Raw genomic sequence first — 25,437 nt, 5'->3', positions numbered from 1 at the left:
CGGATCCGTCGCACAAACCCATTACTGAGCAGCGATCTGCTTTGTACCTGTGCGATGCACCTGCGCATTGCAGTGCAGTTTGTGCCTGATCACCCGCTGTGTGAAAACAGCAGCGATCAGTTCTGAATTACCCCCATAGCTCATAATATTGCTTTCACCAATAGTGGCCAAAGGCTCCAGTAAGCTGCAGGAACAAATTTCTCAGTAGGCTTGTGAGGCACGTACTTAGGGGTAGCACCTTTTGGGGGTGTCACTTGGGATTACGTTTCATAACTGTTAGTCCAAACTTTCCAGAAACTACAAAATACTTCCACTGCAATGTACTGTACACCATCTTGAGTTGCAATTGAATGTGAAGTTCATGGGTAGACTGCCCCGTAAGCTGTCCTACTTCATAAATATGTATACTGTACATAAATAAAAAATAAATTAATTGTCATACTGTAGCTCATGGCTTGTTTTTTTATTAGTTTATATTATACTAAGCTACCAATCACCAAAATGAGAGCTTGTAATCAAACAATGAAAATTATAAAATTGGATGGCAGGAGTAGCCAATACTGTTATGCCTAGGGTTGCACTAACCCGTAAATCTGCTCCGGTGAGCTAGCTCCTTACTAAGTGACAGAGCAATGGCACAAAAATACAACAGTTTATAGTACATCTATGAAACAATGCCACACAGTAGTGGCAGAAATAAAAATTTGGTGCAAGATGGATTTGTGCTTAGGCCCTCCCACCTACCTTTATGTTGAATATTTAAAAGGCCATACACAGTTTAACAAACCAAGCACTTCAGTGACAGGGCCTGCCACTTTTATGGCTGAAGTGCTTGGTTTGTTTAGGCCCCACAAACAACCTTCCAATGGGTTTAAGGTAGCTAACCATGTTGTTTTGTTAATGATCTCTTCTATGCAGTGGGGAGATGTTGTAATTATCAGCCTCACCCTCATCAGTGTTAACATCATCATCACACAAAATTAACTCATCCCAGCTGTAATCAACCATTAATTGGTGAGTAATGCCTTCCTCATGGAATTTGTAGTAAATTTTTGTGAACATTATCTTTTTCACATTTTGAGGAAGTAGGCTCTTAAGCCAATCACTAACAGGGTTCTCAGCTGCACTGAAAACTTCTTCCAAGTATACACTGGAGGGTGGGCAACTTAAGTAAAGCATAGTGAGTTTGTACAATGGGCTCAAATTAGCCTTTTTTGCTTCCCTGTAATCAAAGGGACTGTCTGACATGCTCATTTGTACACTGTTATTAAAATAATGACTACTATGAGGCACAGTCTAATGGCAGTGAGGGGGAGCGGTGGTCTACCTGCTCTAGGCTGGTATGAGATTAGAATGAAATAGAGAATATTACACATGACAGAGGTCTTACTTTACTTATTGAACTACCATTGTACAGATGTGTACCTATCCATCATTGCCCGTGATGTATTCGCATTGCGGGCTGTGAAGATAGGGGCAGCATATGGTAGCGGCATGCTACCACAACCCAACGCATGACATCCATAAAAAGATGGTGGGCAGTAATGGGCAGCATTGCTTCCGCTACCAAAAAAGGTCAGGAGGAGCCGGCAGCATGTATTGAACACGGGTAGTGGAGAGCTATGCTCCTGCTACCTGTGCCCTGCACTCAAGGCATACACATGCTCCCCCTGCTCCCAAATAAACATATGCAGGATCGCACTCTTAGGGAACAGTACGCTTTGCGGCACTGCCACGCTATGTTACTATAAAAAACAACAACTGAAGAGGACACAGCTGTATATTTTATTTTAATGACAGCCTGGTAACAAGTTATAATTGGCTGCAGTTGCAGGCAATGCCGCAGAGAATTCCGATGCAGCTCACAGTCCAGGGTATAGAGTTTTGAATCGGAAGAGGAAAAAAAGATCACTGCAGGCTGTGGTATTTTTTTTAATAGTTTATTGAAGAACTGCACAGAAAAACAGTTGTAGGTGATCCTTTGCCTACACGTGCAAGTGTGAAATTGACAACACAGTGTCCTCATAGTGCCCTTATACAGTATGTGATAAAAAAACAGCACAGAGAACTGCAGTATGTGAGTATTATATTTAGCATGCTGCACTTCAAGATTGGATTATGCCAGGCCTGGCCAACGTGTGGCTCTCCAGCTGTTGTGAAACTACAAGTCCCAACATGCACTGCAAACAATTTTGCTATTAGGCTATTAGGGAATGCTGAAACTGTGCCATGGCATGGTGGGATGTGTAGTTCCATAACAGCTGGAGAGCCACAGGTTGGCCAGACCTGGATTATGCAATCAAAAACACACTGAGATTTCTGGGAAAATTGAGTTTTACTTCATGATAAGGTCCAATTTTGGTAAGCAGATTTGAGTCATGGCACCTGAGAGATTTGATCTCATATGAAGCTACAATTCAACCATTGTCTTATGATTGTTTCTATATTTTTGCTTTTTTATCATATATATATTGTGTGCTATTTGTCTTTTTTAAATGTATCATATGTATTTTTAATAAATTCATAAAATGGAATTTATACTGTGCTCAATTGTTTATCACTGGATTTATTAACACTGCATAAGTGTGCTCTTTACATGTTGTTAGATAAATACCTTAGTATTGTTGGTGTTTGAATAATTTATATAGGGAAACTTATTAAGCAATGGTTCTGAATGGTGTTTGTAAAACGTCAAGCTGCATGGAATTACTAATAACACATTTGTTTTACCACCATAATAAAATAAAACATTTATATTGTCTCCATAATAAAATAATACGTTATTAATGGCTCCTTAATAAAGAAACTATTACCCCTATAATTAATAAGTGTGTGTTGCCTGCCTAATAAATATTTGCAATGTTGGTCTGGGGAATGAAAAGCCCACTGAGAAAATGCAGTGCTAGGGCCCATGCCTAAAGGTTATGCTTTAAGGTGGTCATTCCGAGTTGATTGCTATCTGCATTCATTGGTTGTGCTGCGATGAGGCAAAAAATCAGCACTTCTGCGCATGCGGCGCAATGCGCATGCGTGAAGTAATATTGCAACGAACGATGTAGTTTCACAGAAGAAAGAAACTATTACCCCTATAATTAATAAGTGTGTGTTGCCTGCCTAATAAATATTTGCAATGTTGGTCTGGGGCATGAAAAGCCCACTGAGAAAATGCAGTGCTAGGGCCCATGCCTAAAGGTTATGCTTTAAGGTGGTCATTCCGAGTTGATCGCTAGCTGCATTCATTCGCTGTGCTTCGATGAGGCAAAAAAATCGGCACTTCTCTGCATGCGGCGCAATGAGCACGTGCAAAGTAATATTACAATCAACAATGTAGTTTCACACAAGGTCTAGCGAAGCTTTTCAGTTGCACTGCTGGGCGCAGAGTGATTGACATGAAGGGGGCGTTTCTGGGTGGCAACTGACCATTTTCAGGGAGTGTTCGAAAAAACGCAGGCGTGCCAGGAAAAACGCAGGCGTGGCTGGGCGAATGCAGTGCGTGTTCGTGATGTCAAAACAGGAACTGAACAGTCTGCAGTCATCGCAAGCGCTGAGTAGGTTTTGAGCTACTCTAAAACTGCACAAAAAAACTTTGCCGCCGCTCTGCGATCCTTTCGTTCGCACTTCTGCTAAGCTAAAATACACTCCCAGTGGGAGGTGGCATAGCTTTGCACAGCTGCTAAAAACTGCTAGCGAGCGAACAACTCGGAATGACCACCTAAGTCAGGGTTTCTGTCTACACAAATATTTCTGAACTATCATGAACTTTAGAAAATCAATAGCATATTAGCATGTGTACTGAGGTCTTGTATTTTTACCCTGAACTGGTCATCAACAGGCTGCAATTCAACAGTGCAGATTTTGCTAGATACTGTACTTCAGAAACTGCACAGAATTTGTTTCATTCAGGATTATAGCTGAATAGTTTACTGGCCCAATTTTCAAGGACTAGCTATTATAGTACTTACTCATTTAAAGGTATATTTGTGGGGTTTTTTTTTTTCTTGCTAAGCAGTCATTAATATAGGCAGGAGGATGGAAATTCTAGGCTGTTGATGTCCTTGGGGGGACAAGATAAAGAAAGAATGAAAATATGTGCAGTAAATCATTATTATTTGTCATTTTCCACAAGGTACCACATAGGGATAATAAGTTCCACTGACATGGTAGTTTCATATGGTACATTGTGAGTTATTTTGTAAAAATAGATTTTAAATCACATACTATAAACTAGTATATGTTTTATTAAATTAGCATTGTAACCTAGTAAAATAGAAATGTGACCTAATTTCTTAATGTGATTTATGTTGTGTTTTCTGCAAGGGCTATAATGTGTGTTTGCAATCATATCAATGAGAACATATTTTCAAAGGACCAACTAAAATGAATCTTTTCATCTATAAAATTGTTACAAAAGAGAAGATACATTACAAGTATAAAATATAATAAATAAGTAAAATATTTAAACCAATAATAACTAAGTTTCTGTGCATATGTACTATATGAAATATGGTTGTATTCTATTTTAATAGCATAAAAATACAGTATAACACATGATTAGGAACATATTAACAACAATGTTTGTGGAACCACAGTTATATGAGCACCTTGGAATAACTTCCAATCTTAGTGACGTGACTTTGCCCGGCCACATTTTTGCCTCATTTAGCATTGAGTACAATTTTATAGCAATATATGCAAAAAATGTGGGATGCAAACATGAATTCCTATTTACTTTGTTTTTAAGTCATGCTTAAAGCTTATCGTGTTGAGGCTGCATTTAAATATGCCAGTCCTCATCATCATCATCATCATCATCATCATCATTGCAACTCCAATGTGAAAAAAAAGATGAATAATAAAAACTTGTAGTTTGTAGAGCTTGGTCTGGTTGTACTGTAGCTAACATGGGAGAACATACACCCTGAGAGGGCAAATACTGTAGCATGGACACCTTCTCTCTGCAAAAACTGAAACCTGGCTGTAACTGACTGATCTGGAACCACTATAGCAAGAGATCCCTATTATAGTGGGAGCAGGTCTGAAACTGGGATTCTCAGCACCCGGGGCAGGGCAATAACCCCCCCCCCCTCACACACACACACACACACACACACACACACACACACACACACACACACACACACACACACACACACAAAAGCATTGGTCCTCACGGGGGAAAATAACAGACAATAGCACCCACAGAACAAAAAGAGAGTGTAGAACAGGCCAGTGGGTTGGAACATGGACCCGCTCCCTCCCACCCTCACCACCCTAAGCGTTCATCTCCTCATCGCCTTCCTCAGCCCCTCAACACTGTCCTCAGCCCCTCATCACCATCCTCTGCCCAGCATCATCTTCCTCAGCCACAGCCCCATCACACTCCTCAACCACAGCCCCATTACCTTCCTTAGCACCATCACCTTTATCAGCCCCATCATCTTCCTCAGCCCCCATCCCCTTCCTCAGCCCCCAGCCCAATCACCATCCTCAGCCCCATCACCATCCTGAGCCACATCCCCTATCACCTTCCTTAGAAACAGCTTCATCACCTTCCTTAGACCCATCACCATCCTCAGCCCTATCACCTTCCACAGCCCCATCACCTTCCTCAGCCTCATCACCATCCACAGCCACAGCCCCTATTACCATCCTCAGTCACAGCCCCAACTTCAGCCACAGCCTCATCACCTTCCTCAACCCCATCACCATCCTCAACCACAGCCCCTATCACCTTCCTCTGCCCCGTCACCTTCCTTAGTCCATCACCTTTTTCAGCCCCATCACCATCTTCTACCACAGCCTCATCACTATCCTCAGCCCCTATCCCCATTTCCATCCTCAGCACCCAGCTTCATCACCTTTCTCAGCCCTCAGCCCCCATCACCTTCCTCAGTCCCCAGCCCCCATCACCTTCCTCATCCCCAGTCTCCTTCACCTTCCTCAGGTCCATCACCATCTTCATCCCCCAGTCCACTGCTCTGTTTCCACTGCAGTCCGCAGCCTTACTCAGTATGATGTATGTGTGGTGACATGACCTATGATCTTGCACCACTGTGCCGCTGACTGTAGTGTCATGCCCGGGACTTGTCTGGGAAGATCCCAGCACTGCCTGGACCAAGCTGCAAGGAAGCTGCGCTGTGGGTAAAGGTTCCGGTAGCTGCTACATGATGCCATGGGAGGCAATTGTGGCAGGCAGTGGTGGAGGAGCAGCTGACTAAGGGAGCCAGGTGGAGGTCTCAGCACCCCTCAAATCCGGCACCCGGGGAGCATAACCTCTTAGCCCCCTTTTTTTGATGTAGTGTGTTAGCTAATTTTTCTTACTCAAGACTTTGGGTATGGAGTAGTAATTAACATGTTCAATTGATAAAGTGGCTGTTAATGTGTATAGTCCAACATGGGTTTATGAAGGACAGATCCTGTCAAACCAATTTACTTGGCTTTTATGAAACAGTAAGCGCAAACCTAGATCAGGGTAAAGAGGTGGATGTAATCTTTTTAGATTTTGCCAAAGCATTCGACACTGTACCACACATGAGACCTATCTACAAGCTACAAGAATCAGGGCTAGGAAGCACAAAGGCCCTCATTCCGAGTTGTTCGCTCGCAAGCTGCTTTTAGCAGCTTTGCACATGCTAAGCCGCCGCCTACTGGGAGTGAATCTTAGCATAGTAGATTTGCGAACAAAAGATTAGCAGATTTGCGAATAGACAGTTCTTAGCAGTTTCTGAGTAGCTCGAGACTTACTCTCCACTGCGATCAGTTCAGTAAGTTTCGTTCCTGGTTTGACGTCACAAACACACCCAGCGTTCGCCCAGACACTCCCCCGTTTCTTCAGACACTCCCGCGTTTTTCCCAGAAATGGCAGCGTTTTTTCAAACACCCCATAAAACGTCCAGTTTCCGCCCAGAAACACCCACTTCCTGTAAATCACACTACGATCACCAGAACGAAGAAAAAACCTCGTAATGCCGTGAGTAAAATATCTAACTTAATAGCAAATTTACTTGGCGCAGTCGCACTGCGGACATTGCGCATGCGCATTAGCGACTAATCGCTCCGTTGCGAAAAAAAAATAACGAGCGATCAACTCGGAATGACCACCAATATGCACTTGGGTCAAAAACTGGTTAGATAATAGGGAGCAGCGCGTTGTGGTTAATGGATCTTCTTCAACTTGGACTGAAGTGCTAAGTGGTGTGCCGCAAGGCTCAGTATTAGGACCGCTATTGTTCAATATTTTCATTAACGACCTAATAGAAGGTCTAGAGAGCATGGTGTCAATTTTTGCAGATGATACCAAATTGTGTAAAGTTATAAATGCGGAGGGGGATGCTGAGTCGCTTCAGAACGACTTAGTTAAATTAGAAGCTTGGGCAGCGAAATGGAGAATGCGCTTCAATACAGACAAGTGTAAGGTAATGCACTGTGGTAACAAGAACAAAAATAACACCTACCTACTAAATGGGGTAAAATTAGGGGATACTGTACTGGAAAAGGACTTAGGTGTCCTCATAGATAGCAAACTAAGCAGTAGTACCCAAAGTAGGACTGCAGCAAAGAAGGCTAATAAGATATTAGCATGCATAAAACGGGGAATTGATGCTAGGGACGAGAGTATTATACTCCCGTTATATAAATCACTTGTGAGGCCACACCTTGAATACTGTGTACAATTCTGGGCACCTTACTACAAAAAGGATATCCTGGAGCTAGAAAAGGTTCAAAGGCGGGCGACCAAACTAATTAAGGGTATGGAGACGCTTTAATATGAGGAAAGGCTTGCAAGACTAGGCATGTTTACATTGGAAAAGAGGAGATAAAGAGGGGACATGATCAACATTTACAAATATATAAGGGGACATTATACAGATCTTGCGCAGGACCTGTTTTTGGTTAGATCAACACAGAGAACTAGTGGACACTCGCTCAGGTTAGAGGAGAGGAGATTCCGCACAATACAGCGTAAAGGCTTTTTTACGGTAAGGACGATTCATGTTTGGAATTCCCTACCTGAGGGAGTTGTAATGGCAGACTCAGTCAACACCTTTAAGAATGGGTTAGATAATTTCCTAATGGATAAGGATATCCAGGGTTACGGGGCATAGTCACGCACTATGGTTATTATAAAAAGAGGGGTAAAACGTAACAGCAGTCATCAACTTCAGTCAAAATTTTCTACAAAATAATCGTGCATAGGAGACCACAAATAGGCTGAACTCGATGGACAATTGTCTTTTTTCAACCTTTGATACTATGTTACTATGTTACTATGTTAAGTTTATTTGCTATGTTTAAGTACTTAACCCAAATTTTTATTGTATTTAAAAGAGTTTTGAAAATAGATGCAGATCAAGTACACTTTTATTTGCCTACTTATGCTTCTTGCTCACATAATGTGATTATTACTGATGCCACATGCCATACTGAACAAGATAAGGCAAAGATTTACGGAGGAACAAAAAAATCATAACATAGACAACATCAATTGCAGATAATGCCAAATCTATACATATAAGTCATTTGAATGAACACACATTCACATGTAATTAAAAGATCACATCTAATTATTAAATATCACAACTTATTAGTGAAAAATAAATCAAATTCAATTTTAAAACCATTAAGGTACAGTATGTGTTATATTTGCATCCAAATAATCTTGCTTGCACAGATTTATATTAATCCTCTCATATTTTGTCTTTCTTCACTTTCACATCCTCCTGACCCTTGAGCAACATTGCTGGATGACAGAGGCAGAACTCTGGGAGGCAACGGAGTCATCTGCCGCCGGGCTCCTGCTCTGAAGGGGGGCACCTCTCCTCCCATTCTGTGACACCATTGAATTAAGTTAATTGATAGCTGCCGCTATCTCTTCAGTGGCCGACTTCCTTACTGGTCCCTGCACCTTACAAATCACATACTTTTTATTATACTGTAGATACACATTTTACAGGTGTCATACCCAGGATTAGAAACCACAACCTATTACACTGGAAGCAGACACCTTACTGATGAAGCTGTTTGCTCCTGTATAGGAAATATGAGAATTTTATTATATGAAGTCACTTTTCTGACAATTACACGTAATTTCATATAGTTAGAATTCTCATGCTTTCTGTACAGGAGCAAATAACTCCATCAGTAAAGTGTCTGCTGTCAATGAAGCAGGTCATGGGTTCTAATCCTGGGTATGACTGCTAAGAAATGTGTGATTTAAAATAAAAGACCATTAAATGTATAAGTACAGTATATCAATTTTTTTCAGAACACTCCATAGACACACACACACACACACACACACACACACACACACACACACACACACACACACGTGTGTGTGTGTGTGTGTGTATATATATATATATATATATATGCACACATACATACATACATACATACATACATACATATATTTATCTTAATATAGGAAACAGGGGGGCACCAATATTTTTCTTGCCTCCGGGCAACTGTGACGAACTTACGCCACTGCTGGATGATATACAGTCTGTTAAAAACTTTTACAATCTTGCAACATCATTATGCAATAGGTAGCACTTATCCTTGTGTATCAATGCCTATTTCCCTATAGATTGTAAGCTTGCGAGCAGGGCCTTCCTACCTTTATGTCTGTCTGTTATTACCCAGCTTTAATTCTATTGCTGTTTTTTTCTAATTGTAACTCACAATGAAATATGCTGCGCTATATAAGACACTGTTAACCAATAAATAACATCTGTATAAGCCCACTCCTTATAACTTTGTTGTTTAAACACAAATTACTCTTTAAAACCATTCGTATAATTTACATATTATAATTTATTAGTTATTCAGATATACGCTACATAGGGTTGACCAAAACCAAAAGTTAACACCACTTTGAGCCTTCTAGTTTGATCTCTTAAGCTTGATTTCTTCCCTACAAATACATTCTTTACCCCTCTCTATATAATCAAGTAGCTCTTAACTATAAAAAATAAAATTAATCAATCAATTCAAACATAGATCTAGATTAATCAATTTGATTTTCATCTAAGCTATACACATTGCGGTAAAATACAGTACCTGTGCATCGACAATTTTCCTGCACACTTCTGTGGAGTAAGGGGTCTATTTACTAAGCCTTGGATGGAGATAAAATTCCAGTCAATAAGCTCCTAACTGTCATTTTTCAAACCCAGTCTGTGACATGTCAGTTAGTATCTGGTTGGCTGGTACTTATCTCCATGCACATTATCTCCATCCAAGGCTTAGTAAATAGACCCCCATGAGTGGAAATTGATCATTTCAGTGATCCTGGACGTTATTTCAAGTCAATGCTACTAATTGAATCACCCCCATAATGTTTCCTAATAATAGATAACTGTATTTAATAAAATTATGTGTCTCCATATAAATACACTATAGCCCAGAGGTTCCCAAACTGTGTGCCATGGCTCCCTGAGGTGCCTCGGGATACTTGCAGGGTGTCACGATCCGGGTATCTGGACGCCATTATTTACCTTTCAGGGGTCTCCTGAGGCTGGCTCAGCGTCCTAGGCCCGGTTCCCAGCTGTGTTGCTAGCATTCATATGTCATGTCTCATCTCTGCTGGTCCGTGGATATTGTCCTTCCAGTGCCCGGGCGACTAGCATGGCGTCACCTGCCAGCGGGGCCTCGGGCATCGTCTTTGCATTCTCAATGCATTACAGGTTATGTGGCACTCCTCATCTACTGCGGCCGCGGCCGTCCGCGCTGGAGGTCTGAGACGCAAGTCGGCGTTCTCTGTGTTCACCGCCGCCATTACAGAGGAATCTCCATGTGGTGTTACAAACAAGGTTTCCCTCCACTGGCCGGTATGGGTGCAGCCATCTTAGTTCTAGTCACACGATCCTGTCCTCCAATCCATAGCTCCGCTGAAGTCTGCCTAATTGCTCATCCAATCCCTGCATACCTAAGGGTATAAAAGGATTGAGCCTCAACCAGGAAATCGTCAGTGCTTTGGTTGTCAAACCTTGTTTCCAGTCTCTCTCTCCTGTGGTTGTTTCCATTCCAGGTTTCCAGCTCCTGTTTCCAGATTCCACTAAGAGACCCGCACCAGCCTACCACCTTGCGGTGCCGCCTGACTCTATAGTCTCCTGTGTTTGCTCCAGTCTCCGGCTACAGTCTCATCTGCTTCCAGCGGTCAGCTTCCAGCAGTGATCAGCTTTCTTAACTAGCCGGTGCTTTTCCAGCGGTTACCTGCATACCATCGGTTACCTGCATACCATCGATTACCTGCATACCATCGGTACCTTCAAACCATCGGTTTCTACATCTTCGCTCCCTAGCTTCATTCCACTATCTGGCTGGTTCCATCCAGCATCTACTCCATGTTTTAAACACCTGGCTGGTTCCACCCAGCGTCCTCAGCAGCTACCTCAACTACAGTGCTACCAGCTTCCAGTGAAACATCTGCTGGTGTGTTCCTTGGCTATACCTCATACTACGGATGGGTCTGGTAAGGACATTCCATCTCTGGTACATTAAGAACTGTACCTACTGCTGCCAGTACCCTGTGGCCGTTGCCAACCCGTAGTTCTCCAGGAACTGTTTTTACCAAATCTGCTGTATATCTTCGTTGACTTATTACTGCTGTGATTACATGGTGTTCTGTTAATAAATACTTATTGACTTTTAATCCTGGTTGTCATGGTCACGCCTTCGGGCAACCTTTCTACATCCTACTCGTATGTCTAGGGGTCTGATAAAACCTCCGAAGTTTAGCTTCACCCCAGCCCCTACAACTGAGGCTTCCTCTGTCAGCTCAGGCCCTCAGTTGTGACACAGTGGTGCCCTGGGTTGGTGGTCCAGGACCAATTCAAATTATTCATGGTCAATATAATAGGCAAAACCAGTGCTGGTGGCTGCCAGTCATAAAATATGTGGACAAACAGAAGCAAATCTTGTCCCTCACCCCACAACTGACCCTAAGAATGACACATAAACGCGATCTACTTAATGTAATATTTCTTTCTACATTTCTCAATAAGAAATTTTTGGCCTAGGGGTGCCGTGAAAAAAATTCTGATATTCTAGGGCGCCGTGATTCAAAAAAGTTTGGAAACAACTGCTATAGCCTGTTTGTGACCAGGACTCATGAAGAAAATACATTTTTTAAATATATAAAATGTAAGTAGTAAAAAATGAAGGTAATTCATTTAAACATACAGTACATTCTTGCGTTTAGTATTTCATGACTTAGAAATCTGCAACCAGAATGAAATAAACATTCACACTTGTCTTATAAAGAATGACTTTACAGTGCGTATCCTCTATAGATAAACTGTATAAGTTGCTCACATTGCAAGGTTGTATTCACAATCCGTTGTGTTCTGATCTGCAGCCATTATCTTGGCAAAATTTTAAAATATGTCGGAATTCAAACTATCGTATCATTCCTACAACATCTTAGTAATTTCTACAAGTAACAATATAAGATTTAGCAACTAATCTTATACCAGGAACATAGACTGTTATATTTGTATTGAAACCCAAGTAATTTAGCCAGAGCCTAGTGCTTAAATAATCACTATAGAATAATATCCACTTCTACAATTTAAGTTTTTAAATTCCAAATTGGTTATGAGCCTTCTATAAAAGAAAAGGGTGGCAATGAGTGTTTCAGTGTAAGGAGCACCAACATGTAATGAATAGAAAACAAAGAATGAATTTCCAAGCTTGTTTAATTTCACATTCAGCATTTGTTCCTGTTTACCCAATATTTAGGTACAGTATAATGTATGACTCAATGAACATCATTTCCAGAAGTGACCACTTTTGCAATAGTGTTCTATTTACTGAAAACTTTCATTTCATAGTGCATTTTGTTAATGCCTCTTATTGATTTTGAAGAAATGCTGAATTATATAGTGTTTGAGAGCTATTTTTGTAAAACATTTGTGCCCGATGCCTCTACATTGTGTGTCCTCATTCACCCGTAGAAGAGTTGAATGCATCTTGCAGTATCGGAAGTGCGGGCGGCAGTTCTATTAGCGCAGTGGGGGCATCCATCTTGGCCATTGTAGCCTATGGGGACATGCTGATTGGCTGAGAGCCATGACAGGTGACTCTCTCAGCCAATCAGCAGTCTTTACCCTGGATCTCATAGGTTCGAGGGGGTTTGGTCCTCTAAGAACCAAACCCGCTCATACCTAGTTGCAATGGTTTGGAACTGACAGTTCTAACTAGTAGCTTCATACAGCCTTCAGTGTAACAGGTCATGGGTTCTTACCCTAGGTATGACTGCTAAGAAATGTGTGATTTAAAATAAATGACAATGAAATATATATATATATATATATATATATATATATCCAGCAGCAACAAGCGGCACTCAGAGACTTTGTGAATCATGCAAAATAAAGCAGCAAAGCTTTAATGTGGAATCACATCAACGTTTCGGGGGTTTTCCCCCTTCATCAGGATAACAACACATAACACAAAGAAAGAATTTATACATTACCCCCACCAATCCACAAGTTCAAGCATTCCCGCCAGCGACCCGGGGACACGCCGTCACTCCCTCCTCACATGCCACTCCTTCCGGAGGCGGAAGTGACACAGCACGCCACACTGAGCACCGGGGGGGTTGCCATGGAGACGCGGCACCACCCGCACTCAACGTCGCTGCTGGCGTTGCCACGGTGATCCGCGGCAAACGTCAAAACCATACATTCAGTAATCCACGGAACGGTGTCCTGTAAGGATTTCTGTTTTTGATTAATATTGGGTTTAGACAGAAGAGTCTGTCGTGTATGTCCTAAAGCTTTAAGTTTGGCTTCAGGATTACTGAATACAGCACACACAGTAAAGAAAAGAAAAAGTTTGTAACATCGTGGTGGCCATTGGTCACATCTGATTCAGGACTTAAGAGTCTGCAGGGTACCCATTTGCTGGCAGGTCATTCCAGGAGTAGGAACATTGGGGGTAATTCCAAATTGATCGCAGCAGGAAATTTTTTAGCAGTTGGGCAAAACCATGTGCACTGCAGGGGGGCAGATATAACATGTGCAGAGAGAGTTAGATTTGGGTGCGGTGAGTTCAATCTGCAATCTAAATTGCAGTGTAAAAATAAAGCAGCCAGTATTTACCCTGCACAGAAACAAAATATCCCACCCAAATCTAACTCTCTCTGCAAATGTTATATCTGCCTCCCCTGCAGTGCACATGGTTTTGCCCAACTGCTAAAAAATATCCTGCTGCGATCAACTTGTAATTACCTCCATTAAGGATATTATAGTCAGGACAGACATTACAGGGTTTGGACAAACTCAAAAACCACACTTTTTAACCCGCAAGAACGGGTGTTACCGGTGTCTGGGGTGCACCACGTGCGGATACCTCCAGACCGGTGACACCATAGCCCATGTTCAGTCTGGGAAAAGATTTAGGATTAGGTGGCCCCTCACCTGTATGTCAAAGTTCGTTGTCTTTGTGCTGACATGCCCTTGCGGACTTCAGTACGTAGGCAAAACTATATGCCAATTTACAGAGAGGATGGCACAGCATTGGGCGGCCATTAAAGCCGCACTTACATCTGGGCACAGTGAACAACCGGTGGCGTGCCATTTTGCCCGTTTGAGACATGGCGTTGCCACCATATGCTATAAGATCATTGATCATGTGCCCTAATCATTGCGAAGAGGTGATAGACATAGAAGTTTATTACAATTGGAGGCTCTGTGGAAAACTCTGTGGGCATAACTGCTTGTTGTATGCATAACTGCATGATGCTATACTAAAATCTCGGCACCCAGACCCCAGTGCTAAGGGGATTAGGGAATATGCTCCCAGAGCTGTGTGCTTTAATAATTGCCTGCTATCAGAGACTGCCTTCTAACAAACACTCCTGTTTTAAAGGGATTACTAATCACAAGTTCACAATTGCTGCTTTGTCTATGCATTAACCAGTTCTCGGGACATTTTTGCTATTCTACAAAACCCCATTTGTGCAGGGGTATAGCAATTGAATTATATTTACACTTTGCTGCATTTCTAATTAGTCATGTGGACTTTGAAATACCTGTTTAACATTACAGGGACGCCTGTTATGTTATATGAGTCACCTGTGAATGGATGCAAGAATTAGATTAATATCTTTATGTGTTTAAAAGCATAATATTTTGATATATGTGTTAATTTTATGTTAGGAGTTATTGAATACACTAACCAGTATTCTAATTGTTTTATCTATTAAAACCGGCCGGTAATTGGGGGAATTTTCTCTTTTATATTGTGATATTGAAAAAATGTCTCATTTGAGATTGTGCTTCACATGGATTTTTCTTGAAGACTAAAACTCTTTTCACGTTCATCTAACCGTGAGTGCTGGTACAGATGGAGCCACGCTAGTCGTGGCTCCATCTGTGCACCTATTGATCAGGTGTCTCCGTCCATCTGGGCGCGCGTGCATGTGATGGAGACGCGGCATATTCACTAGAATGGGAGAGCGTCTCTGTCTGGTGTGGCACGTGTCCAGACAGAGACGCTATCCCATTCATAGAATAGGAGAGCATCTCTGTGCACTCCCGGCGTGACTAGGTGGATGGATCGCCTAGTCACACCGGGAGTGCAACCAAAGAAAACGGCTGCGCTGTATGTCAGAAATAAAGTGAAGAGAGAGCCAATGTATGAAAAAAGTATTGTTATTTAATGAATAATGAGGTTAAAAAGTTATGACAAGGTAATACCAATAAAAAATGAATAATCAATGATGAATAAAAAATATCACACAGGATATCAGGATGTTTGAAGGGCTAAAGGACTTCTACTTAGCTGCAGCTGAAGTCCGTTTTCCACAGATGCCGGCAATTGCTGCTGAATGTGCACAGAATGATGAATAATGGGTGCAATGAATATAGTCCCAGATTTAGAATGACTGTGCATCACCAGTTAAAGTTCAGATGTTAATACCTCTCAGGTGGGATGGTTAGAGAGCCGGGCGTCCCCGGTCGGGTGTCCTGCAGTGCCCACAAGTGCTGTGCAGTGGAGAGGAGATGTAACTCTGTGTGCGGATGAGCTGGCTGGAGCGGCATGATGGTTAATGCCGCTAATGACAGTGGAAAAGCTGGCAGCGTGCCCGTCTGGGTCTATTGAGGTTGCACCAGGAGAGACACCTAAGCAAGGTGTGAATAGAGGCGGGTTCTAACGCGCTTCGACACGCTCCACGTAACTTTTTCAAAGGTGAGTTCCTGCCTCCAGATTATCCAGTATTTAAGCTCTGATCTACTCAGAGTGGACAGCTGTCTATAATCAGTATCAAATTGCATTACAAGTTGGAAATAATCAACAACTTGGGCTCTCTTACAAATATATGCAATAAATAATGTTTATACACAGCAGACTTGACTCGCAAGAAATAAAAATAAAAATAAATAAAACATAATCTACATTGAGAACCCATTACCATATAAGGGGTCACAATGAGAAGCCATAATAATATATATATATAAAACAGAGAAGACTTATAATCCCCATGTACAGGAGCAGAATGTTTAACCCTGTAAATGGGTCAAAATGCTGTAGTGAAGAACCGTTCTCTGTCATAGATTTTTGACACACAGTTAATAAGTATCTAGGTATAATCTGATATATTACATGATTGGGACATCCAAATTCATTGTAACAAAACAATTAAAAAACATAAAGGAATAAACAATATAGCAATAACACATAATGATAAAATTATTAACACTTTTCTGTCCTAGTTCATATTCGAACCCGGGATCCACCAAACTTATAAATCCGTAACTTAACCATGTACGCCACTAGGCACACCTAGTGCCTGGTGTGCACATTTCAGAAGTATAACACCATATATTACGTTCTTACTCACTATAATGTGGTTTAAATCAGGAACAGGAGTTTAATCATAACTACAGAGCCTGAATAGCTAGTGTGATTAGTAAATACATGTACACATGAGTGGAGACTCCAGTTATTATGCCGGTGAATAACTTCAAATTATGTTAGATGTAATATATCTCACTATTGTGACATTATGATAAAATGCATTTGGATAAAGATGAGATCGCTGACATCAACCCGGCAAATGCCATAATACGTGGTATAGAGAGACGGTGGAGAGTTCACACAAATAATGCAGCGCCATCCTGTCTTGATGCGTCTCGAGACTGGTCTCCCGATGTCAAATAATTTATTGATAGCAATGTATGATATGTATATCAATTGTAAATCATTTTATCCAAGACATAAGTATGATAAATATATGAATAATAGATGGAATATGGGCATACATAAATGTATGGGTATGTATGTCTATAGATGAATAATCTATAATGTACAGTAATAAACAATAAATAAAAAGAGTGGGTAAGTAAAGAATAATTAAGAAAAGTACCAAGGAAGCCTAATCAAGATGGAGCAAATTCGATACATTCATTTAATCCTTCAGGGGTAAGGGTTCTCAGCTTATGAATCCAATAGTTCTCTCTAAGGCATAATTTTCTATATCTGTCTCCTCTACGGACTGTGGGTTTAATAGTTTCAATGCCTATTAATTGGATATCTTCTGGATTTTTCTGATGTTTGTCTGAAAAGTGTCTAGAGACACTATGAAACACAAAACCCTTTTGGATGTTGCATCTATGTACGAGAAATCTGATCCTCAATTTCCATGTTGTCCTACCCACATAAATTAAATTGCATTTACAAACCAATATATAAATTACAAAGGAACTATTACAGTTAATATGTGAACGTATCTCGAATTGTGAAGAATCAGAAGCAGAAAAACTCTTCGTATTATTCTGAATGTAGGAGCATGTGATGCATTGTTTTGCACCACATTTATAGCATCCTACTATTTTAGGCAACCATTGATCATTTTTAGCGGAAACTGTGGCATCATTGATACTTCTTTTATCTATAAAAAGACTGGGAGCAAGGTATTGCTGCAAATTATTGGATTTCTTAAAAATGACTGACGGGGTATCTTTCAATTCAGATCTAAGTACCTGATCTGTAAGGAGGATAGGATAATTATTGCAAATAATATTTCTAATCTTAGATGAAGAACAATTATACTGTGACATAAAGTGGGGTTGATCTTGTTCAAATTTCAAGGAATGATTTTTAGATACTAAAAGATATTTTCTATCTAGAACATCAACCTTTTCACGTGCAGTTCTAATTAACTCTGCTGGATAACCTCGGTTCTGAAATGATAATGAAAGTTCATCTGCTTGTAGTTGATAATCCAGTCTATCACTACAATTCTGCTTGATGCATCTCAGTTGTCCAAAAGGAATATTATTAAGCCATGGTTTGTGGTGTGAACTATTATAATTTATAAAGTTTAGAGTATCAACTTCCTTACGAAACATTTTGGTAGAGATTTTACCCTCAACTATGTTAAGGGAAATATCAAGAAAGGAAATTGAAGATTGGTGCGCAGTGCCAGTGAAACATAAATTAACATTATTGTTATTTAATAAAGTGATGAAGTGAGATGATAAAGAGATATCGCCATCAAAGATGAAAAACAGGTCATTTATGTAACGGCCATAGTAGACGAGGTCCGCGCCGAAGCTCCGCCCCCAAACATGATGGTCCTCAAAGGCACCCATGTAGAGGTTGGCGAAGCTAGGCGCGAACCTCGTCCCCATGGCCGTCCCAAGTATCTGTAAATAATACACAGATTTAACCAATTAGTTACCCGGTATTTATATTGGTAATTTATTGTGTTTGATATGACAGATTTGACTTGCTTATCCGAATGCGCTAAGAGAAGATGCTGCTATGAGGCTAACTTTAATGAGGATCCTGAGACCACCACCTCATCTATAATTCAGAATGACCATGAAAGAGAGTTTAATGCTCTCTTTTATAAATTAGAAGATCTTATGAAAACTGAAACCCGCCATTGGTGGGACATGGTCACGCTACAAAAGTACATAAAAAATAAAAAAATTCCCAGAGGTCTCAGGATCTTCAAAACGTTATCCTTTGTTGATGATCCCTTATTAAAATCTAAATGGGGTTCTACACTAGATGACTGTTCATTTTCATTAATGGAACTTCTGGTAAATTTCCGTAGAGAGAAAACTCTACAACTCTCTCAAGAGATAGAAGAAATGAAGAAATGTCTAAGTGCATATTCCGATCACCCACAGTACCAATATAACGACTCAAAATTGAATCATAAAATAGAACTGTACGAAAAAGAGGTGATTGATGGCAAAAATAGGAAATTCACTAGAGACACTGAAGATTATATTCAGAATAAAGTTCGTAGTTATAAGAAATTTCAATCATTTAACAGAAGGAGATCAAGGAGTATCTCAAATCAGAGACCGATTAGAAATAGGAGTTACCATAATAACAAAATGGCCAATAGAGACCAGAAGTATCAGCCTGAGAGACACTCCAATCCTTGTATTACATTTAGACAGGACTCTAGACAGAACCTCCCTCAGAAAGTTTCTTTGATAGATCTGTCTGTTAGGCCTAAAACTTTCACACAAACACACTCTCCTCCAAAAATTGGACATTCAGTCACTAATTCTATTCAATTTTTAGAGAAGGATCAGAGGCTTCCAAAATACAGATTACCTTATCACATACACAATCGTTACGATGCTCTCAGAGCAGACTCCCCAAAAAGAGCAAGGGAAGAAAATCCAGAGGATGCAGAGGAGGTAGCAGGCTACAAAGAAAAAAAGCGAGATCTGAGACCGTAAACCATACTAACATCTATAATCTGTCCTACTCACAAATCAGTAAATCCGAGACCCAATTGTTGGCCAAAGGTCTAAAATTTGCTCCTTCTAGACCTCCCGCTTTTTTAAATCTGTTTGTTGAACTTAACACCTATATACGAACGTTAGCACGCAAAAGATATTTTGCCACTAAGAATCTTACTATACGTAAACAGGATGGCCTACCCATCCTATTGGATGATCAGGATAGAACAAGTCTTGATATGTTGGAGTCTCTACTCCTTGAGAGTAATACATCTGTCTCCCCTATACAGATTTATAATCAAGAACGCACCAATGACCGTACTTAAAAAATTTAGGAACAAATCTCAATTTTTTCCCTTACATCATAGGAGTCCCCCCATTGATATTTTCTATAGAAAGACACTTGATGACTTTAATAACCTGTGTCAGAGGGAGATGAGGAAATTTAAATATAGACATAATCTCTCTGTTCAGGAAAGACTGGCTCTGCAGAAGCTTGCCAATGACCCCTCCCTTGTCATTAAGCCAGCAGACAAGGGGGGGGTGGGCATTGTCATTCAGAATACTGAGGATTATTTAACTGAAGCCTTTAGGCATTTTAATGATGGTATCACTTGTGTGAAACTGTCAGATAATCCAACGCAGGATTATCACAGATCTCTAACAATTTTGGTTAAGGGTGCTTTGGATAAAGACATCATTACAAAGGAAATATCTAGATATTTAGTTCCTACCTATCCCATCATCCCCACATATTATCACCTACCTAAGATTCATAAATCACTCACTGCACCTCCTGGTCGACCTATAATCTCTGGTGTGGGGTCCCTCACTTCTAATTTATCACATTTTGTTGATTATTTTTTGCAGCCACTTGCCTCATCCTTACGTTCACATACTAAAGACACCACCTTCTTTTTGAATGCCATTGCAAATATTAGTTGGAAAAGCACATTCTTTTTCATGACCTGTGATGTACAGGCACTTTATTCTAATATTCCACATCACAAAGGTATATCCACCATTGCTGATTTTCTTTTGGAAACAGATTTGATCGATCCTGAGTTACAGAAATTTATATTGGATTCGATTGCATTTATACTAATCGCATAATTATTTTGTATTTAATAAATCTTATTATTTACAGATACTTGGGATGGCCATGGGGACGAGGTTCGCGCCTAGCTTCGACAACCTCTACATGGGTGCCTTTGAGGACCATCATGTTTGGGGGCGGAGCTTCTGCACAGACCTCATCTACTATGGCCGTTACATAGATGACCTGTTTTTTATCTTTGATGGCGATACCTCTTTATCATCTCACTTCATCACTTTATTAAATAACAATAATTTTAATTTTTGTTTCACTGGCACTGCGCACCAATCTTCAATTTCCTTTCTTGATATTTCCCTTAACATAATTGAGGGTAAAATCTCTACAAAAACATTTCGTAAGGAAGTTGATACTCTAAACTTTATACTTTATAATAGTTCACACCACAAACCATGGCTTAATAATATTCCTTTTGGACAACTGAGACGCATCAAGCGGAATTGTAGTGATAGACTGGATAATCAACTACAAGCAGATGAACTTTCATTATCATTTCAGAACCGATCAGGTACTTAGATCTGAATTGAAAGATACCCCGTCAGTCATTTTTAAGAAATCCAATAATTTGCAGCAATACCTTGCTCCCAGTCTTTTTATAGATAAAAGAAGTATCAATGATGCCACAGTTTCCGCTAAAAATGATCAATGGTTGCCTAAAATAGTAGGATGCTATAAATGTGGTGCGAAACAATGCATCACATGCTCCTACATTCAGAATAATACGAAGAGTTTTTCTGCTTCTGATCCTACACAATTCGAGATACGTTCACATATTAACTGTAATAGTTCCTTTGTAATTTATATATTGGTTTGTAAATGCAATTTAATTTATGTGGGTAGGACAACACGGAAATTAAGGATCAGATTTCTCGAACATAGACGCAACATCCAAAAGGGTTTTGTGTTTCATAGTGTCTCTAGACACTTTTCAGACAAACATCAGAAAAATCCAGAAGATATCCAATTAATAGGCATTGAAACTATTAAACCCACAGTCCGTGGAGGAGACAGATATAGAAAATTATGCCTAAGAGAGAACTATTGGATACATAAGCTGAGAACCCTTACCCCTGAAGGATTAAATGAATGTATCAAATTTGATCCATCTTGATTAGGCTTCCTTGGTACTTTTCTTAATTATTCTTTATTTACCCACTCTTTTTATTTATTGTTTATTACTGTACATTATTGATTATTCATCTATAGACATACATACCCATACATTTATGTATGCCCATATTCCATCTATTATTCATATATTTATCATACTTATGTCTTGGATAAAATGATTTACAATTGATATACATATCATACATTGCTATCAATGAATTATTTGACATCGGGAGACCAGTCTCGAGAGGCATCAAGACAGGATGGCGGTGCATTATTTGTGTGAACTCTCCACCGTCCCTCTATACCACGTATTATGGCATTTGCCGGGTCGATGTCAGTGATCTCATCTTTATCCAAATGCATTTTATCATAATGTCACAATAGTGAGATATATTACATCTAACATAATTTGAAGTTATTCACCGGCATAATAACTGGAGTCTCCACTCATGTGTACATGTATTTATTAATCACACTAGCTATTCAGGCACTGTAGTTATGAATAAACTCCTGTTCCTGATTTAAACCACATTATAGTGAGTAAGAACGTAATATATGGTGTTATACTTCTGAAATGTGCACACCAGGCACTTGGTGTGCCTAGTGGCGTACATGGTTAAGTTACGGACTTATAAGTTTGGAGGATCCCGGTTTCGAATCTGAACTAGGACAGAAGAGTGTTAATAATTTTATCATTATGTGTTATTGCTATATTGTTTATTCCTTTATTATGTTTTTAAATTGTTTCGTTACAATGAATTTGGATGTCCCAATCATTTAATATATCAGATTATACCTAGATACTTATTAACTGTGTGTCAAAAATCTATGTCAGAGAATGGTTCCTCACTACAGCATTTTGACCCATTTACAGGGTTAAACATTCTGCTCCTGTACATGGGGATTATAAATCTTCTCTGTTTTATATATATTATTATGGCTTCTCATTGTGACCCCTTTTATGGTAATGGGTTCTCAATGTAGATTATGTTTTATTTATTTGTATTTTTATTTCTTGCGAGTCAAGTCTGCTGTGTATAAACATTATTTATTGCATATATTTGTAAGAGAGCCCACGTTGTTGATTATTTCCAACTTGTAATGCAATTTGATACTGATTATAGACAGCTGTCCACTCTGAGTAGATCAGATCTTAAATACTGGATAATCTGTAGGCAGGAACTCACCTTTGAAAAAGTCACGTGGAGTGTGACAAAATGCGTTAGGACCCGCCTCTATTCACACCTTGCTCAGGTGTCTCTCCTGGTGCAACCTCAACAGGAGGCTCTCGTGACCAAGCCCGAATAGGTGAAACGTACGTTGAGAACGTCCATAGTGACGTCATCACGGCTACGCCCAGTCCGGAAGCGGGCGGCCGCGCTCGTCACTGCAGCGGGACTTCGGACAGAGGAAACCAGTACAGCATCCGCCGCATACCTTGCGGCCGTGGTAACTAACATTAGACCACCCAGGTTTCAAGCGCACCACGACAAAAAGTTTTAGAGCTTCAGTGCACTACGGGAATTTATCCCCTGCCTAATACTGACTATATACCCGTTTTGCGCTGTCGTGTTTTCTCCTTGCTGTCAGTTATACTAATACCGAGGTGAATCTCATTAGACCACCAGGGTTTAAACTTATGCTCATATTCACCATCAGTTTGTAAAGAGCTGACAGCTTACCAAATGAGAGTGGTAACAGATATTAGACCTCTGTATACCACTACACCCTCCTCTGTCTCAGAATTGTGTTTTATTTGCACTTATTCCCCGCCTATGCCTCTATGGTTTTTGTACTATTTGTGATACATTACCCTAATTTTTTTTATAACTTTATTTATGGTAGCAATTCTTATTTATCTGCATTTATTTTCAATTATCTAGTATTAATTAATCTCACTCATACTATTGTACCATTTGTGAGCCAGCTTTGAGCTCTGTATCAGCATATGATCACTCATCTGACCTCCCTCCAGGAGATTGGTAACTATAGTGCAACTTGTTACCTAACCATTTTTGGAGTCAGCTCTGAACTCTGCTCTTCAATAATTGGTATCGTTCACTCTCACTATAAAGGCTATATATTTCGTTTGTAAGCTAGCCTTGAGCTCTTTGCCAGCATATGACTACTTACCTGTTTCCCCTTAGGGAACTAACAATTACAACAATTGTTTGTCATTTATAAGCCGTTTTTGAGTTGTGAGCCCCATTTATCAATATTTGTTTTTATGGATTGAGCTACACACATACACAGTACATATCTTCACTCAGCATCTCCATGAGAGCCCATTATTTGCAAAAACTCTACCTACTACATTACACCGCCAATTCATCCTGTACTCTAATAAATCCTAGACACTCAGAATTATCCTGACACACTTTTGTCTGGAAATACCATTTTGAGACTGTCCATAGCCTTGGTTGAGTGTGAAGTACAGCAAGCAGAGCGTGTATATTCCCCCATCTCATATATATTTCCTCTACAGTGGCCCACGGCCATACTACCCTGAATACGCCCGATCCTGTCCAATTTCGGAAGCTAAGCAGGCATGGCCTGGTCAGTACTAGGAAGGTGAACCTCCTGAGAATACCAGGTGCAGTGGGCCCTTTAAAAAGGAAAAATCCCATCCGACATTTTATGCATCCCTGCTTCTGGAAAAACCCTCCCAGACTATCCATGGTTTTGACTTATGTACAGTACAGACAATAGGAGTCGATTTCTTTTCTCACATTTCTAACAACAGGCCCACGGCCATACTACCCTGAATACGCCCGATCTTGTCCGATCTCGGAAGCTAAGCAGGTATGGCCTGGTCAGTATCAGGAAGGGAAACCTCCTGAGAATACCAGGTGCAGTGGCCCCCCCCCCTATTATTCTTTTTTGCCATCTCTCTTTACCTTAACCCAACTTTGCTACCATATCACGTTATAATTAAAACCTTCATCATAAGGCATGTACAGTGACTCTTCTGGATACCCTCACTTCATCAGAAATCCATGGTATCCATTCAACACATTTTTTCTGATATTTTCACCTTCCTTCATTACCTTGTACCTCATTTGTTAAAAAGGTCAAACAAGGTTCTTACTCTAAACATCAGACACGAGTTTCATAATTATTTCACATTTATTTTCTTTTTATTCAAGAAACAATTAAAGGTTAAGTTTTATCTCATTTCATCATTCATTTCACTTTACATTATACTAATCATTACAAACGAGTGCTCCCAAACAAGGTTTTTTTGTCTTTTCTCTCCTTTTCAATTGTAGTCTAGTCTACAAAATTCCTGGGAGCACCGCCAATCACAAGCAGCTTAAAATTTCCTTTTTTTCAACTGCATATATATTGGTTTTTCTATCTTTGATGCCATCTCTATATTACGTTTAGATTGCTAAGACTAGTGCGGTTCCACACTGAATTTATTTGCAACCTCAACAGACCCAGACGGGCACGCTGCCGACTGTTCCACTGTCATTAGCGGCATTTACC

At 40.2% G+C, this 25,437-nt stretch overlaps 2 pseudogenes; both read left to right on the top strand.

Annotated features, from left to right (window-relative positions):
* The first annotated feature begins 24,435 nt into the window (after window positions 1–24,435).
* On the top strand, window positions 24,436–24,553 carry LOC134937323 (5S ribosomal RNA; annotated as a pseudogene).
* Window positions 24,554–24,691: 138 nt separating this feature from the next.
* Window positions 24,692–24,809, top strand: LOC134937293 (5S ribosomal RNA; annotated as a pseudogene).
* Window positions 24,810–25,437: the final 628 nt, after the last annotated feature.

This window comes from Pseudophryne corroboree, chromosome 6 (genome assembly GCF_028390025.1).
Source record: "Pseudophryne corroboree isolate aPseCor3 chromosome 6, aPseCor3.hap2, whole genome shotgun sequence".
Taxonomy (NCBI): Eukaryota; Metazoa; Chordata; class Amphibia; order Anura; family Myobatrachidae; genus Pseudophryne; species Pseudophryne corroboree.
Note: the sequence above shows the minus strand (reverse complement) of the source record. Positions and strands in the feature narration are given on the sequence as shown.